The sequence below is a fragment of the Gallus gallus genome, chromosome Z (assembly GCF_016699485.2).
Source record: "Gallus gallus isolate bGalGal1 chromosome Z, bGalGal1.mat.broiler.GRCg7b, whole genome shotgun sequence".
NCBI lineage: Eukaryota > Metazoa > Chordata > Aves > Galliformes > Phasianidae > Gallus > Gallus gallus.
Genome location: NC_052572.1, coordinates 84,698,890 through 84,718,131, shown reverse-complemented (window position 1 = coordinate 84,718,131; position 19,242 = coordinate 84,698,890). Strand labels below are relative to the sequence as shown.

The 19,242-nt window shown below is 37.8% G+C and overlaps 1 long non-coding RNA gene across 3 annotated transcripts in view; it reads left to right on the top strand.

Moving 5' to 3' along the window:
* Positions 1 to 18,418, top strand: part of LOC112530552 — a 35,151-nt gene extending 16,733 nt beyond the window's left edge. For 2 of the 3 annotated variants that reach the window (XR_006932505.1, XR_006932506.1), the window contains 2 exons: positions 9,967 to 10,029; positions 10,115 to 18,418. This is a non-coding gene — a long non-coding RNA (uncharacterized LOC112530552). The remainder of the gene's footprint in view (positions 1 to 9,966; positions 10,030 to 10,114) is intronic. The other variant, XR_006932504.1, reaches the window with a different exon arrangement.
* Positions 18,419 to 19,242: the final 824 nt, after the last annotated feature.

Genomic DNA, 19,242 nt, shown 5'->3' with positions numbered 1-19,242 from the left:
GCTTCCATCACATGTGAAGTGAAAAAGTTCCAAACATGGATTCTGCAAATATATCATGCAACTCTGTCACTGAAATGAGTTTGAATTAGAATGGTTTAATAATTGTATGATCTTAAGGCAGACAAGTAAACGTACAGACTTGTATTTCTGGGCAGATTTCTTCTTTTCCTTCCAGGGAAACTGTACAGCTGTTAGGCTAACGTATACTGTGATTACATAGCATACAGTTTTAATACATGAATGACATGCCCACAGTTGCACGCTCTATTTGTAGAAGCTGTGATGCTATTCCTTCCAAGGATGTGAGTTCTGAATTACATAGCAGCTCATTCACATTTGTAAATAAATAATCTCTGTGTTTTTGTTACCTGTCCGGCTTGTCTGTTTTCCATTATTGTTTCTTTTTTCCTTTCATCCTCTTGCATTTGCAAATATTTTTGTAACAGGTACATTAATGATTAAAGTGTCACTCCCTTATTTTTGTGTCTGTGTGGCAAGAAGACTTTGAACAAAAACGTTAAAACTATTTTAAGCTAAATAAGCTAATAATTTAAGATTACTTAACAAAAATGTTATGTGGCCTACCTCCATGTGCGGATAAAATGCAGCCAAAGCTTCTGGAAGTGGTAATAGAGATTAATTATTATTTTGAGAGTTTGCCATACTCTCCAGTGTTTATGCGTATTACAGATTAATGCTTAATATTCTTTTGAGCAGAAAATGTGATTCTGTATTTAGAAGCTGTAGTAATGGTACAATATTTGTGTGCAGTGAAGGCTAGTTAGAGTTCTTAGTAGGACAGGAAGAACCTTATTTGTCCTTCCCATAGTTTGTCAGAGGGACAGTGTAGGGTGAATCACTAAGTGTCACTGAGATTGTTTCCTTCACAAATACACTACAGTCCTTCACAGATCTATTTCTGTCTGCCTGTTCTTTGTCACATCCTTCCCACCTTCCACAATGTCACTTTTAACTAATGCAGTCCTCATTACAAGCTTTTTATGTGTGAGATTAGGTTGTTTCCAAGGAAGTAATACGAGTTAATCCAATCGAACATTTGCGTTTTTTCCCTGTATGCCTGTTGCTTCCTGTATTACATCTTCAGTTTTCTTGGTTTATAATTGTGCTACTGCACATAAGACTGATCTAATTATGTCCCCAATTGTAGGAGAAGAGAAGGAAGTTCAAATGACTGCTGGCATGTGGGTTTTTTAAAAAAAATGCTCCTTTTGCTTGTGTATTTACTTACTAATTGGCTTCCATGTCTTTTAAAGAGTTGAGTAAATTTCTTCCAGGGGCCAATAATGAGATTAAAACAGGACAGAGAATGCATAAAAAGTATAGCTGACATCATTAGCATTAAATTGTAAGAATTTATTTGTTATTTAAGCATTCTTCTCTGTGGTTGAGTGTCAATTCTAAATTTCAAAGAGCTGTAAAGCATAATATTTATGACAGCAAAGGGAAACAGAGTTCTAATTGAATATAATTTTCCAACTTTTTCTGTCTCCATGTTCTTTTCTTTTTCATCAGTTTTACAATGTAATAAATGTTTTCTCTAACCACTTAGTTTGTTTCTTTGAAATTATCGCTGAGGTATTTCATGAAATATTATGGAAGCTTGTATGTGTATTTAAGTTTGACAAAAAAGACATTCTGGGGGACTCGGTGGCTCAAGTAATGGGAAGCAGCTAACGAATCTATTCCTATTACTGAGTATCTGGAAAAAAATAGTATCCATCTGGCACCACATCAGCCATTGTTCACCTTGTCATAAATGTGGACACATGGGATGTAGGTTCACAGTGGAGAAAAAATAACGGAATATTTGTGACATTTGAGATACACTTATCCATGGAAAACAAGGCTGGAGAGGGAAATAGAAAATACATTAATGCTAGGAAGTGACTTGAATTTATTTGCTGCTCTCTTTGGGGTCACTTTGTGCGTCATTTACAAATATTTTTGACCCGGTGAATGACTATTGATTTCCAAATGTAACCGTGAAGATTCAGAGAATGGCTGTCACTAAAATGTGTTTTCTGCAGTAAATCTTCAGAAACTTATTGCTCTTTTGATCAGTGAGCAGGATGAGTTCTTTTTGTTCAAGCACACTGAGTGTCTTATGTAGCTGAGATGAAGTATTCAAAGCCTGTAGGAAAATCCAGTGATTTAAAACATACACTGAGATTGTTTAAAACTCTTACAGCTTTTTATTTTGTTGAGTTCATTAGCAGAGATGAAAAATATGTCATGTTTGCCTCATATGGAAAATTCAAATTTCTCCTGGACATTTCTTCATTCCCAGTCCACTATGCTGTCCTTAAAATTATTATTTTTCAGGGATATATTCTTATTGTCCTGTATATGATTAGAATTAGCCTCATGAAAGTGACTTGCCTGGGAAATTTCCATCTGTTAGAGTTTAAGCATTCTGCCACACTTCCACCTTGGAATGACATGAGGAACAGTTTTGGCTGAATCTGTAATTGTTTGAGGAATTCACTTTCCTACATTCAAGCAGATTTCAGTTTCTAAATCTTTTAGTATCGGGTACTTCTCTGAAGCACCCTTTTCTGTCATTTACAGTTCTTCCATTGTGATCTGACAGGCCTCTAAGGATCAGAAGTAAAAGCTAGCTGCATGGCATCAGACAGGACAACACTCTCTAGGTGACACTGCAGAGCTCTACAACAGGACTCCTGACAGCTGATCTACCATAATCAAATGATTTAGTTTGTGGTGGCAGTGGGTACTGAACCTCACTCCTGAGCAGCACAATGTTCCTATGACCCAAGGAAAGTCTTCATGGTAGTGTTTACCAGCTGCAGCTTCTGGTGAGCATTGGCCAGATCATCTCTGTTCATTTTATCCCATGAGGAAAGCAGGTCTTCCCGTGCTGAAACTCTGCTGCCAGTCAAGTTGGAAAATTTGCCTACTGGTTCTATAGCAAAAAAAGCTATAGAAAAGCAATCTTTTTTGGCTCATATCACAGTAATTACATGAATAATGCAACTGATGATGTTAATGGATACCAGGAAACCTGGATACCATATCCAGGCTGGATGTGGCTCTGGGCAACCTGGTCTAATGGTTGGTGACCCTGCCCATGGCATAGGGGTTGAAACTAGATGATCTGTGAGGTCTTTTTCAACTTAGGCCATTCTATGGTTCTGTGATTCTGTGAAAGACTTTGAGGAGTAAATTCAGTTGACTACAAATGACCCAACTACAAGTTTATTAATTTCAAGTGGGCCTTTGTACAGCACAGGAAAAAATCACAGTTGCAAACACTACTTCGTGAAATGTTGGTTGAGTAGCTGGGGTAGGTAGTTCAGACAAGTACAGAACTGTTTGGGTGCTAAGATTAATAAGGAAAGTATTTTAAGCTGTCATGATAAACCAGTGCAAAAGCCTTTCAGTGAGTTACATTTAAATTTCTGCACTATGAGAGAATAAACTAGATTGATGTAATGTCTCTGTGTAGACATGCCCTTACTCTGCTTGCCTCCCTGCTTTGATCTGCGGTTGGAGAGTAAGACGAAAGCAGAGCAGAAGAGTGCTCCCTATTGTACCTCTGTAAGTGATCCCATCTATCTTCGTGGGACACCATGGCATCTGAGAACAGCTCAGGTGTTGGAGCAGATTTCTCACAGTTACAAATGCAAAGGAACTGTGGGGGAAGAATTTCAATGAAGGGTGCTTGATTTTGCAACCTGTTCTGAAGGATAACATCCAGCAAGCCCTGTGTCAGCTGACCGAACCTCATGTACTGCCTATCCATTTAGCCATGTTTTTGTAATGGTTGCATTAGGGAGAGTGGTGAACACTTAAGTCGACTGTTCATTTCACAATACAGGATACATTGTTACGTGGGTGACACATGCAATTTAGGAATAGTTTCCAAAAATTAGTGTAGCCATTTTGACATAGAGGAAATGAGCAGAATGTAATGGAACATGTAACTTATTGTTATGATGCACAGGAAAGTGCATATGCATTCCTGGCAGAATTATGCACGTACAGAAAGTTGTTCCTTATTTCATCCCCGCTAGTAGAAAAGAGCCTGAGTTGTGATCCTAAGCATATTGATTTGGGCATCACACACCTAAAAGAGCTTACAACACTGATCATACCTCTGTTGTGATTCTGCTTGGCTAAACTTGCAGGGATGCAATGTGATTCATGTTCCTTACCAATGATCTTTTTTTCTCCCTGGTAATTACAAGGTAGCGGAAGTAGCAAAATCTTGCTTTTCTGGGCTTCTATGATCTTCAGAAACAGTTATGTGTCTGTTTTTGTTGGAAAACAGAACTTTTGGAGCACTAAATCGCAGTCTTTTGCAGAAAATGTTGGAATGAACTCTGTTTATAAGTTCCATTAAAAAAAACCCTTTTTTTCCTGTTGTGTATAGATGAAATTTTCTCTTTTTTATACCATCACACAGAAGCTAGTTTCATTCACTTGATAAGCAGTTGCTGCAATTTTTCACTGTTTACACAATAGCATAGTGTTGCTCTTTGCAGTATTTAAATTTACCATCCTTCTGAACAAGAATCTTTGTCTGCTCCAGTAATCTAAATGGAAATAAGGCAGCATATAACATTTTTAAATTAGATCTTTTATGACCCATAACTGAATAAGGGTCAAAAGCTTCAAGAATGTTGTAAATGATTTCTTCATGCAAGCAAAATGATATCACGTTCACTTAACTTGTCTGTAGATTCTTCTGAGATTGAGAAAGTTCCTTTTGTATTTGTTGATTTTTTTTAAATAAAAAAAAAACCACAACTCACTAATATAGCAAGTTAGTTCCTTCAAATTAAAGATTTGTTTTCCTCTTACCACTCACTGTAGGTCAAAACTTTTTATATCAAACCAGTAAGAATGGGATGAGAATTCAGTAATCTGAATCAGTCCATTTAGACAGATGCTCTTTCTGTGGCACGGGTCCCCAGCTGTTGCTTGATCAGGATTAAGCTGAATGGGAAGAATTTCTTGCTTTATACTGAATGAAATATCAAGTACTAAAGACTAAATGAAGACAGTCCCCTGTTCTCATTTTCAGTTTTACCAATTACATTTCAGATTATGCATAGGAAAAGATGAGTTGCATGAAACACATTAGATCAGTTTGACCCTGGCCATGGACATTTTTTCACAGGACCGTGAAAACTGTTTCTGTGTTTGCAAGAGAATGAGTAGCTTTTTATTCGGGCATTTCAGCTTTTGTACTAATTCAGTGCTTTTCACTGCAATGAAGTTTGGATTTCTGAAAATGGACAGCACTAGGGGAAAGTCAAGCCCTGCTTTATTCATGAGAAGACGAATGGAAAGGAGACAGCCAACAAAATTAGCTCCTTCCCTGGAGGCACTGGAAAATAGTCTCCATTGTAGTTCAAAGCTGGACTCTCTTGAGCCCAGACAGACAATGGCATGAAATTGGGTTGAATTATGGGTAGGTAGTTAAGTAAGATGGACTACTGCCCACTGGGGAGAATTTCAGAGCTGTGAAAAAATGATCTCTGATAATGATAATGGATGTAAAAATAACAGTTTATTTTTGACTGAGATGACTTTCAGAGGTTTCAGCCTTGTTTCTTTTTCTGAGAACAAGATCTGTCTAAACTGAATAAAAGGAAAATGAAAAAGGAAAAAGGAATATTGGGGGAAAAAATCTAAAAATGACTTACATTCGCATTTTTAAATAATATAAGCAGATCAAGTGTAAAATAGGTGTTTTACCTATTTCTTATTTGAATGATGTTATTTAAAATATTTAGAAATTGCAATGCTTATGTAGGAATCTTGGGCTAATAATGTAATAAGGAATCCTAAGTAGTAGCTTACCATATAGTTCAACTACTGCATGTTTTAATGTAATCAGTTTGTACAAAAACACATTAAAACAGACTATCTGTGTCATTAAAATTCAACAGACATTTAGCTCAGTTGGAACAGCACTTATTTCAGACTCATTCATGCTGAATTTTTAGATAGATTACAAATACATGGACTTAAATACAAAATACTTTAACAACTACATCACTGAAAGGATTTGAGTGGAAGCATCTGTATTTTTTCATATCATCTTTTTCAAAACTGAGTAAATTACAGTTTTCTAAGCCATAATTATATTGGTTCCTTCTTGACCATCACTTTGTAATGCTGTGCAAATATTAATCAAGTTTCCTTAAATTTGTGTGTACTTTCTCCAATCTTATGTTGGTACTTAGATACTTTGTGTAATTACAGTCCTCTACATCTTCTATATGTGGTGGAATACCACTCCTATAAATATCTGTACACTTAGGATACAGACTTCTGCACTGTGGTTGTTATTACAGTTTTCTCAACTGTGTTATACATTTTGCACTTTGACCTCAACTTCTGTTTAAGGAAAACGTCTACAATTTTAAGAATGTAACAGAAAAAGATGGAAATGGTATGCTGAGGTTTCTACCTATTGCACTTCTGAAGACTACAGCAGCAGGATTAATATTTTTTGTATTGAGGATAATAGGAAAAGGAGCTAATTTTACAATTCTAAATGTGGTGGGATTTTTTGTTTTCTTTTGCAGATCTAAGCTAATGCAGAAGACATCAGTGTTTGTTAGTAGGCTGAAACTTGGCTTTAAGGAATGTGCTTTTGTACATCTGCTGTATATTTCTGTGAGCTGGTCTGAGCTCTGTCCTGAGAAAGCCATCACTTTTAATTTGGATCTATGCTATCAGATGATGTAGTGGCCTCGTGGAACCCCTGCACTATCCTTGTCCCATTTTGCTAATGACATTCTCCCCTTCTATCCTGAAAATTATTGTACTTTGAACTAATTTCTTGCTGGCAGTTTGTGATCAAAAGTCAGCTTCCAGCATCTTTCCACATCCTTCTTTTTTGCCAGTGTTTTCCTCCCCTTCCCTCTCCTTCCCTCCCCTCCCCTCCCCTTCCCTGATTCCCATTTTTTGTTTCCCCCAGCAGGATGGGTAGTGTTAGTTTCCAGCATACTGCCTGGGCAGATGTTGGGTCCCATGTGCATTTCCACAGTACTGATTCACTGTGGTTTCATCTTTATCCCCAGCACTTCTCTGTTTTTGCAAGAAGATCCACTTCTCACAGTTATCCCAGCCCTTCTCTAATATTTGTGATGTGGTTGTTAGAATTTACTGCTGCTCTTTACTAACATAGGTTTGATGGTTATGTTGGATGTAATCCCTCACAAATCAGGATCTTTGAGGTACAACTCTGATTCTGTTTCCATGCTTCTGCTGCTGCTTATGTGTATAAATATTTCTGTAAGTTAACAATTTTCTCATTCCTGTCATTTTACAATGGATGTTTCAATTTCTGCTTTTCAGGATGCATTGAAGGTAGATGGGACTTGAGCTAGGTGAGAAAATTTTTCTTATTCCCAGTCACTCCTCTCATCTCCTTTCCATTCCTTTGAACTGAAGGGAATGGAACTCTTGTCCTGAAACCTGTGTGTGAAACCCCACAATGTGAGAATTATGTGGAACTGTTGACTTCAGACACGCAGTGTTGTTCTAGTTAAGTACCCACGTTGGTAAGTGAATAACCAACAGGATCTAGTATTAACCAGAAAGCTTAACCCCCAAAACACAGTGACAAACATACATGAAAGTGACCTGTGGGAATATAAAGTATAATAGCTCTTCTCTTCCCTATAGCCAGTGAAGGCTCCGGCACTTGGCTTACAGTGCAAGGCACACTGAGCCTTCATGGCACAATCTATGCGTTGTTCCTTTGGATCTCATCATTTTTTTCCTCACATGCTGCTACCACTTTTGAACCTCTTTGCCTTCAGAAGTTGAGCTGGTTGTATGCGGTGATGTCCTCTCAACCACATTGTTTCAAAAACAACTTGGAGACAACATGGCTCATGAACGCAGAGTTGCCTAGCTCATACAGCAGAACAAATTGAAGACAATTCTAAGTTTAAATCCAACTTTCAGTCTGGCTCCATACCCAGCATATTTGGATGATCTTCCCCTCTTTTTGCTGTTGTTGTGTATGAACTGGAAATGAAAGACAAGCAGGCTTTGCTAGCTGTTGTGGTCTTTAGCTGGGGGTTGCAGTGGCACTGGACATGCCACAGCAGCCAGCATCCTGGCGCTCAGCTGGAGGCTGACACCTGCAAGGAGCAGAGCTCAGGGAGTGCACAGCATGCCTGTGATGATGTACCAGGCCTCTGTACCTGGCAGGCTGCTTTCTTGCTCCCTGAGGAGAGAACTGGTTCAGAAAAGGACTGTGGCCTATTCTGGGGAGAAATTGATTTGGACCTGAGGTCATTTGGTGATGGAACTATGGCACTAGCAGCAAAGAATAACAGCATGGAAGTAGTGAGAGCTAAAACTTTAATTGAATCATTTTCCCTCCACAGAAGGAGCTAAATGCAGAAAGGCTTGTGTTTGAAACTAGGATTTAAAATGCTTGTTATCGTTTTTATTTCTTCTTCCACACCCAAAGTCTCTCACTGAATGACTTGCTGTGTGCACTTAAGATGGATGTCATTTGACGTTCCTTAAAGTATTTTGCTAAGAAAAGAGATGTTTGTAGTAAATTGCTTTGCTCTCATGAGAAAAGAAAAAAAAGTTGCTCTTATCTTATTGCTCCGGTCCTTGAAGAGCATTCCTCATGCTGGAGTAGTTCCTATACTGTTTCTGGGGTCACTTTTTTGTTTCACAGTGCACTCCGCCCTTAGAGGTGTTGCCAACCTAGCCTTCAGCAGCAGCAGCAGCTCTTCTGTAACATCTGAACTTCAAAGAGATGTGTGTTTGTTGCTTTTCTTTTTTTAATAAAAAAAACCAAAACACAAAAGCAAAATATTACAGTAGGATTAAAGACTTGCAATCTGTCATTGGTAGCATACTGGCTTTACTGGTGTTAAATTCAGCTAAACTGCTCAACCACGTGACAATTATATAGCTTTAGAAACATGTGAAAAGGTAGGTTTTATTTTTAAAGCAAATAATTAATTTAAAGGAGATGTTTTGTCTGACCATACAGCCCACAAAATCAATTTAAAAAAAAAAAAAAAAAAACCAACCAACCAACCAAAAATTCATAACATCATAAGTCTGATTTTTTTTTTCATGATAAAGTGATGAATCATTTGTCTTAAGCCAAGAAGAGGTAAAGCACACCTGACTTTTATGTCCTTTGCCTTACCCGCAGGAGCTCCTTTGTTAAGTTGCCAGCATTGTGTAGATCATTTGTAACGCAGAAGGAGCCGAGAAACCAATGAATTGTAGCTGCTTTTAAAAAGGAGCTGAAAATCAATAATAAATTATCGTTTTCTGTAGCAGTTTAGGTTCCTCATGAGTCCCCCCTGACATGTGGATACAGCTGTAAATTAATTTAGTTTGAGGCCATAAAGAACCTAACTTTCTCTGGACTGACGAGCTAACATGCATTAGTAATATAAAAATAACATACCTTGGCAGGATAGCTTTCAAGGAGCCACTGAACACAGGAAGTTATTTTTATAGTTTAATGAGATATAGGCCTGTATTTCCAGAGGGAGACACGGTGAACAGAGCACTCTATAATTTACTGCTGTAAAATGATCAGGATTCATGTTGTCTATAAAACATGAAAAACATTCTTCATTGCTTACCAATTAGATCATAGTTACAACTCTGGGCTCCTTTGAGCTTAAAAGAAAATTCTAACTGCTAGACATAAATGAATACTGTGGTTAAATTAAACCCTTCAATAGCCTGGACAGCCTTGAAAGATATGCCTTCTGGATGTTATTAACGTGCATATTTAAGTGCTATTTTTAAAATTTAACTGCAAGCCACAGAAATCACAAATGTTTATAATAGCTGTTTCAAAATCAACGCATGACTTTGAAAAGCATGCTGCTAATTTCTTTCCAATAATTTTATTTCAAATTTTACTATTGCTGATTTTTTTTGTTTAATTTCATCTAATTTTATTTTTAGTAGGTGACGACAGAAAATTTGCACTGGAGGACCAAGATACCATACTTTTCCAGCCTAGAAATGGTACTTTCTCATAATATGTCGCATTCCAATGCAAAACTCAAACACGTCTGGCTTGCTAAGTGAGTGCTTCTATTTCTTTCTGCAGGACCATTACAGAAGGGAATGCAGATGAACATGGCTGAACTCAGTGCTGCAGTTTACAGAAGTATCTGCTCACAGCACAGAATGACACATGGCTTGTCCTACATCACAGACAACACTAAGCAGTGTATGGGAACAGTAGACAAGGAAAAGAATTGTAGAATCATTGAATCGCCAAAGCTGAAAAAGATCTCCAAGACCATCCAGTCCAACTTTCCACCTACCACCAGTATTTCCCACTAAACCATGTCCATCAATACAACATCCAAATGTTTCTTGAACACTTCCAGGGACAGTGATCTAACCACCTCCTTGGGCAGCCCATTTCAGTGCCTAACCACTCCTTTGGAGAATAAATTTTTCCTATTATCCAACCTGAACCTCCCTTGGCACAAAAGAACAAATAACAAGTGGTTTGGTTTTTCTGTCACAGGTTGTTGGTGTGGTTAATATTCTCTGCTTCAGTACTCTGCGTTTACAACTCTTTTGCAATGAGGTCACACTGACAAGCCACAAACACTGCTTGTTCCTTTTAAGAAATAGTGATTGCTAGACGCAAATGAATTCAGGGATGGCTGAGAGGTGATCTTGCAAGACTTCAAAATATCAAAGTGTGTCATTCTGATATGCCTGATAAAAGTGTTATTTAAATATCCATGGAAACCAACCTTCACATTCAACTCAGGGGCTTTGGTCATAAATAAAATACTGGACTGTGAAGGGATTTCAAAGATATACCTTGTCTTTTTGATCTCTGCAGTTAATTCTTTCTCTCAACTTGGTCCTTAGAAAGGCGATTGAAAGTGCAGCTAAGCTAAACGTTCCGTGGGAGTGCTCTGATCTGTTTACTGCTTTGATGTTCTCTGTAGGCTACTGCTTCCTGTGAACCAGGATTCCATGGCAAAATATATGTGATTCTCCATCTCTTTTTTTAAAAGATTTAATATGCATTTCTCTCTGCTTGTATCTATATTTGCACATGACGGGTGAGAAGCAGACACATGGTCCTCTATTTCCAGAGAGGTGTTCAAAAAAAGACACCAAAATCTGTCAGATATCTTCAAAGCAAGTTTGGAATTCTGTGTTACCTTTATCAGGATCCTCCCCAATTTTTTAGTTGTATAAACAGTATTTAAGCCTTGATGACCATTTAACTAAATTAAGCAAACAAACAAACAAACAAACACAGAATTGTTGGTATTACATTTGAATTGAAGGACACAAACAATGCATATTCTTTCTTTGCTGATTTTGAACCAGAATATTTGAACCAGATTTTGAACCAGATTATTTTCCTGCCAGTGGATAAAAGTTACAGTATTACTTAGAACAGCCTTTTTAACATCATCATTATAAAAATGTTACCTTTATAACTTGTTTATCAATTGACTATTTTGTAAAACTGCAGTTGGCTTATCTGATTGGTAATGCTAAAATATCCTTCCAATGTTTTAAATTTTCACCAAAAATATCTCGGGATGGTACGATTCTATGTAGTTATGCAGTGTTTTGAGAAAATCTTTCTTATTTGGATGTTACTGCTTAGCTTCATAATTATACGAAACCTCATATCAGTGTTTTCAAAGTATTTGTCCCTTTTTTTTTTTTTTTTAAATCTTAATCATAACTTTCAGGTTTCTTAGAGGACTGGTTTCATAATACATTCCTAAATTTTTTGCTCTTTCTTCAATATTTTGCTGATTTGTTTTCATGTTTTATATACCATCTATGATATACAGGATATTAGCTAATTTCTTGACAATGTAAAAGGGGTGGTATCCCTTTCATTAGCTGTTCTTTTTATAGAAGACATGCAGAAGAAAAAAAAAATTACCACTGAACTGGAATAACTGAGGTGAAATTGCTAATCAGAAACGCTGTTACTTGTATGTGAGAGTTTCAAAGCACTTTTAAGTGCAAGTTCATTGAGCCTACTCACACTTTTTGAGGTAAAGAGGTAATTAATATTATCCCCTTCATCGCAGGTCTCAGCTTTGAACAGTCCAAGGTCTCTTCTGGGCAGTAAAATGAAGCAGTAAACAACTCTGTGCTTTCTAACTGAATGGGAACAATGCTTTCTTTGAAGATGTGATTCTGCTGACCTTATTAAAAATACAGTGCATGAACTACCTTGAAGTAAGCAAAAAAGTTCTCAGAAGACAACCAGATGAAATAAATTCTTGCTGACCTCAGTTCTTGAGAGCTTTGATAAATTTTGCTATGGGTACCAAAGTTGTCCCTTTCTTTCACATCAGGTCTGGCCATCTACTAGGGCTTGCTACTTCAGAAGAGGTAAGGAGAAGAGCTCATGCCGTAGTTTCTCAGTCCCGGGTTGTAGCCTCGCTTTTGGGGACAGTATACTTTTGCCAACATGTTGACCTAAGAACAGGAATGACTGCAGCTTGGCACATATTCCCTTCTGCAGCAAATGAATTCTGTTGAAAGAACAATAACACATGTCTTCTAAGAGTTTCTTCCTCTTGTGTTTCCTATCTGTGTACAAACACTGGACATGTGGAGATAAGAGTTATGGAGAGAGGAAAGAGATGATAACAACACACTGAGGGTAAATTAAATATCTGCCTCTGACAAAACTGATGCAACAGAGGAGAATAGAAAAGTTTTGCTTAGGGAAAGAATGATTACGTGGGCTGAATTAACAAAACATGAAGCTTATTGTATTTCACTTATTTATTTCAATGTTGTTATGGTGTAGGAGACAGACTGTATTAATCTAAAAAGAAGTAACATAACGTTGCTTGAACTGCAGCATTACCTTATCTCAGTGTAAAGGAAAATACCACGTTCTAATTGTTGGAATGGAGGTGGGGGAAAAGACTAATAACTGAGAAAGTTTGTTACAGAAGGGATGCTAGTAACTGCAAATAAGAAGCAAATCAGATTAGAATTCTTTTAACAATTTAAATTACACAGATGGTGGGTGGAACATTGTGGAGTTTTGTCCATTTTCTTTCTTACCTTTTGGAAGAGCAGTCATTCTTGAAGAATTCTATAGTAAAAAAAATAGCATTTGCTCACTTTGTCCACAAGGGTTTTATCTGTGATCTTTCACTTACTCAATCAACTTTCCACTGCTGTGCTCCAAAGCAAGGTTTGGAACTTGAGGGCATTTTAATAGTGTTCTCAAAGATACTGTGCCTGTTGGCCTTGGTGGGGAGGGTATTAGAAATCAACTGATGATTTTTGCAAACAAACAACTTCTAGACCACATGGGGAAATCTAGACTCCTGCTGTTTTTCACCTAATTATACTCTCTGCAGGTTTGTGCAGTTACTTTAAATACACGTAGGTGGCCACAGCCACTGAGAAGATTATGCAAAAGTTGAATGGAGCAATCAGAGAAGTAACCCCTGTAAGTGAATATTGTGGGTTCTATACATGTTATCACAGCTTGCTTAATTCCATTTCTGTGGGAAAACAAATCAAAGTTGCCCTTAGAGAACAGTACAAATGTCTCTGAGAAGGAGAGGGAGAGAAGAGGAGGAAGAGAGGGTGACAGGAAAGTGTTTTTAATGTCCTAATCCAAAGCAAATATATGATCAGTCAAGAGAATAAAAATAATGATGAGATAATAGGAACAGTGTGCAAGGTAGCTGTAAACTGATTGATTATTCTCCTTCTAAAGGACAGTGCAGGCACACCGTAATGAAGTACAGTGCAGACAGAATTTTGAATGTGATTGAAATAAAGGGTATGAATTTTTCAGAACTCAGCAAACCCAAATTAAAGATAGTCTTTTCTACTGACTGAGACCGTAACTGAGCTTCACAGTTATATCAGAGAGCTCAAGATATAAAGGTTTTTGCATGCCACATATATAGGTCTTTTTCTGTTTTGAGAAGACCCTGTGGATTTGGAGCAAGCACTGTTTGATGCTTGAGTTACTACATTTCTATTTATAGGACGACAGCTATGCCTGGGTGTTCAGTACTCTGTGCATCCTGAAATAGAAGTACAAAATCGCTAATGTGGCCCCAAAGGTAAGGAAGGGTAGGTCTCCATCTAGTTAGTAAGTGGTGCACAACATATAAAGGAACATGAGGCCTCCCTTATCAGAACTATGTATTTTAAAGCACAACATCCCTTACAGGCAATATAGTCTGATATGAAGCCTGCATAGCTGTCAAAGCTGCTAACTGCTGCCCTGGGTTTCTCGGTGCTCTGCAAAGAATTTGATTCCTCTCTTTCTTCTCCATTTACATATCACTGTGCTTCTTTGAGGCATCATGGTGTGGCAAACCAGATCTTGATCAGAATATGACTGGAATAAATGATCTAGTGTAAAATTTCCAAGATGTCCCTTCTCTTTCACCTCCCTTCAAGTTCATTCTTGCTCTGCTGCTCACCTTACTCTAATCTCTTCTGTTCAGTCCGTTGTTCATCTTTTTAAAAATTCTTCTGTTGCTGATGTTCTCTTTCCTGTGTGCACTGTTCACTCAAACACTTTCCTCCTGTGCTACACACCCTGAAACTCAGCATTTGCTTGATCTCTCCAAGATGTTGTGGTGATTATTGTTTACCATCTTGAGAGAGCTTTTTCCTACTGTACTAGACTTTTCTAGCTCATTCTTCTCTGCTCTTCCACACGATTCTTCGTTGCCTCTTATCCTTCCATTTCCCTTCAGACTTCCTTCCAAGTTCTTTCAGACTTACACTTAAAATGTGCCACTGAAAGGCTTGATTCCAAAAAAAAAAAAAAAAAAAAAAAAAGGGAGAGAGAGAGGAAAGGGAGGAAAGGATTGCAAAAGTTAAAAGTTGGTGAAGATGAACACCTCCATAGCTCCATACCTGACAGTAGGCACCTTTGAACTAGCTGTACAAACCTGCAGAGGGTATAATGAGGTGGAAAAACAGCAGGTATCTACATTCCCCTGGTAGTCCAGAAGTTCTTTTTTTTTTGTTTTTTACCAGAGCACTGACTTCTGGTGTACAGGAGGTTTAATCTTTAAGTACAAATTTATTTGCAATTCATGAATTTCTTTGTGAAATGGACATCTGAAATAGCTGAATGATGCTTCACAATAGGGTTGAGGTACCGTAGGTGAAGTTCAGCATGGCCTTGGACCACTTCTAAATCATGAATCTTCTTTTTCCAAAGGCGACTTTTCTTTTTATGATTCTATTTTATTCCTGTGCTGCCTCTTCTGTATCATCTGTGAGGTCAGGTAGTGAAGGCCTTAATTACTTTAATTGAAAACTGAAGGAGTTTGAGGGAAGATAGCAAGCAAGATACATGCTTTTAGGTTTTTTTTTAATTATTATTTTTAAAATGCACAATCTGTCTGGTGTTTTATAAGCCTCTCTTCTTTTGATTTGTTACTGTTACTGTTGCAATTGTTGCTATTATTATCATTATTTTAGTTTGCATTTATTTTTGCTCTTTTTCCTAATTCTTAATAACAGAGAATGAGAAATACTCTGGGAGGTTCAAGAAACAGAGTTTGCAATGGCACAGCATGTATAATAACTTCTAGATGGAAAATTGGAATTAAAAAATTCCATTAGTTAGAAAAGTTGCCTTCTTTGGAATCACCTACTAATTGGTTCCTTTTCGTGTACAGAAGAAAAGGAAAGAGAAAAAAGAAGCAAAAGATGAACTGGAGCTGTTGAAACGTTGATTTCGATAATGCCCTAGGACCATATAGTAATGTATATGGTCTGTAAAAACTGCATTTAATGATTTGTTTTAGCGATGTTTCTAAGGCAAACTGTAACTTACTGTCAGGCTTTTTTTTTTCCTTTTCCCTTCTTACTGCCTGGAGGGATGACTTTCTCTTCTGTGGAGGAAGCTGGGGAGACATGAAGGTTTAAGGGCTTCGATGCTGTATCCGTGCAGCTGAATGGATGTGTACAAGATTCACGCTTCCCTCAGTACAGTGGCTGGGAAGGAACCACTATCTTCTGGGTCACCATAATATGCTACTTTTGAATATGCGCAGATAAGTGAACACATCCTTCCTGCACATGATAAATGTCAGATAAATCGTTCATTGACTTCTCAAATTCAAGCAAAGCATTGAGTTGCTGCATATCAGCTGAGCAGGAGAACAGACTGTGTGCTTGCTCTTAACTGTTGAAAAAGTGAGGTGAAAGACCTTTTCTTAAACTTGAACAAGAGATTTAAATTACCTCACTGTTGCAGCGGGCTAAGAGCCAACACACAGCTTAGCAAACTAATACAGCTGATAGAGAATTCATCATGCAATTGCAACTTGATCATGCACCTGACCCCTTCCGTAATGTCTTATGGTGATAAGATGGCTCATAATGTGATTTTATGTAAGCAAGGATTGTCAAGTTCCAAACCCGCTGCACAGGCAGGGCTATAAACCTCCAGATCTGATACTAGATCAGGATGCCCAGGGTCTCATCCAATCTGGCCTTGAACACCCCCAGGAATGGAGCATCCACAGCCTCTCTGGGCAGCCTGTGCCAGCACTTCACCACTCTCTCTGTAAACAACTTTCCCCTGACATCCAATCTAAACCTTCCCTTAAGGCCATTCCCCCTTGCCCTATAACTGTCTACGTTTGTAAAACGTTGATTGCTCTCCCGTTTATAATCCTATTTTAAATACTGAAAGGCTGCAATTAGGTGTCCTTGCAGCCTTCTCTTCTCCAGGCTTCACAAACCCAGCTCCCTCAGCCTGTCTTTGCAGGAGAGATGCTCCAGCCCTCTGATATCCTTGTGGCCCTCCTCTGGACCCTCTCCAACAACTCCACATTTTTCCTGCATTGCGAGCTGCAGATCTTTACACACTATTCCAGATGGGGCCTCACAAGGGCAGGGTAGAAAGGGACAGACCCTGTTCTGATGGAGCCCGGGATAGCATTGGCCTTCTTAGCTGTAAGAGGAGGCCTGACAACGGCTGATGAGATGAAAATCTTGGAGCTTCTTGCACAATTCAAAATTCCACTTAAAAGTGTCAGTGAAGAAGGTATTTCACATCTAGACCTCATCAGGTTTGAAAACAAAGTGATGCCAGCGTTGCAGTCAATGTTAAACTAGGTGTGTACCTATTATCTATGACAGGAAATCTGCAGGAAACCTACATAATGGTCGCTGCCAAGTGAGATTTTTTGGAAGAGGTATCTGCACTGACTTAGGAATCCACCATTCATTGTGTTTCAGTTGATCTGAGGAAGCACAGAATTCAACAGGAAGAAATTATTTAATTTCCAAATTAAGTGTGCTTTGTTTTGTTTGTTTTAAATACAAGTGTGTAGTTTCAAGCTTGTGAAGTCACCGGTGATCACTGGAATTTTCTGCTTTTCGTTAGACGTGGCTGTCTTTCTCCTCCTTTGAAGGAGGTTAGGAGTGAAGCTGAATTGGAATTCTCATCTGCTGTAATCAATGGATCTAATCAGTGTTTCTCTGTTGACATCACACTTGGAACAGAGCAGAATGCCCGATCAGCACAAAGTGGAGGCTGGATGGAAATGAGAAAGGAGAGGAGAGCGAGGCAGGGAAGAGGTTGGAAACAAATTAAACAGCCAGGCTTGAAAAAGCAGAAAAAGCAATCTTCTGATATTTGTTACAATTCAACAGAAATGTGGTTAGATTGTACACTTAACTTCAGGCCTCCTGTCTCCCTGAGCACATCATCATTCTTGTTTTATAAGAATCAATGTTAGCAACAGTGTGTGCTTGAATTTACTGCACTCAAGTATTCAGTGGTAGGCTGAAGCAAGCTGGTGATGTAGAGAGTAGTTATTGAAGGCGGCTTCTCAGGGAAAAACATTTAAAATTTGGTATTGAATTCAGTGTTGGAAGTTCATTTGTAACCATCATGTACATTTCAGACTATCCTAACTATAGTAAGGTGCAAATAGAAAAAAAAATAGCTTGGAAATCCCATATTTTACTGTGAAAAGAATTTGGATCATCAGAAGTATAGATGAGCAAGAGGGATGAGATTTATAGGGAATTATGCAAAAGGAAAAAGCAAGTTAGAAAGGACACAAAAAGAAAACAGCTTATAAGTGAAGAATCTTGAAGTAGAATATGTACATAATAAATATTTGTCTTAAATTTATATAACAAAGCAATAATAAAGGTACAGGTTCCCTTTGTAAAGAAGAACACAGGTGCCCACACGGTCACTTTGCACGACTATTAGAGAATTCACGATGTGTAATTAAAAACATATTCCTCTCAGCCCTTCCACATCAATTCTAGTGAGATAAAGCAATTCTTCTATGATCTTCTGCTCTGTTCTTCAAATTTCTCACTCAGCTCTCCCACCAGCCATCTGCTCATCAGTAAAAACATGTAGAAAAGTGTCAGTTTTAAACAAAGCTTCATGTAAACTTGTTTTTTATTAGTTCTTCCAATTTCACAACTGCAATGTTGTTATAATGTTCCTATTGACTCCCCTCGCCCCCCCCCCCCCCCCATTTTTTTGGCCATGTTAATGTTTCTTGATAAAATTCCACAGTTTTACCCTTTTTCTTTTGAAAGAGTGATAATGAGTCATTTTTCTTTTAATGAGCAGTGTTTGCTTTTGTGAATGAAAGCCAGTTCTCTGCAGTTCCTTCAGCCCAGCAGCAAGTAGGAAGAAGAGTCTCCGTATTGATGCTATGTGCCAAATAAAATATGCCTCTTTAAAAAGATACATTGTCTTGCTCTTGTGTGTGGAAAGATGATCCAAAATTATTTTATTATGTATCAAAGGATTTGCTCTGTCTTTAGATCTTTATCAAATAGTTCTGTGAGACACTTTCAGAATGTTCTGAATTGGAGAAGGTAATAAGTTGGTTCTCTTTGAAGAAAATCTAAACCCACAAATGAAAGAGTATGTACTTTTGTAATGCGGTAAGAAGGGTTTTTGTACAGATACAGAGGACTGCTCGTGATGAATATTACCTACTTAGAATCATTTAAAAATTTAAAAAACAGCATTTACAGAAAAACACATTTAAAATATCTGTTACCTGGTTATTATGCTATAAAACTTTGACGTGGCATTGAAGAGACTTTGACAGAAGTCCTAATATGTTTGTTGGGTAAAAGGTGTTTTGTTTCAGAAAATCAATAATACCACACCCTACTTTTTTTTTCTTCTTTTTTTTTTTCTTTTTAGGAGACAGATAATACGTAAAGTACAAATCC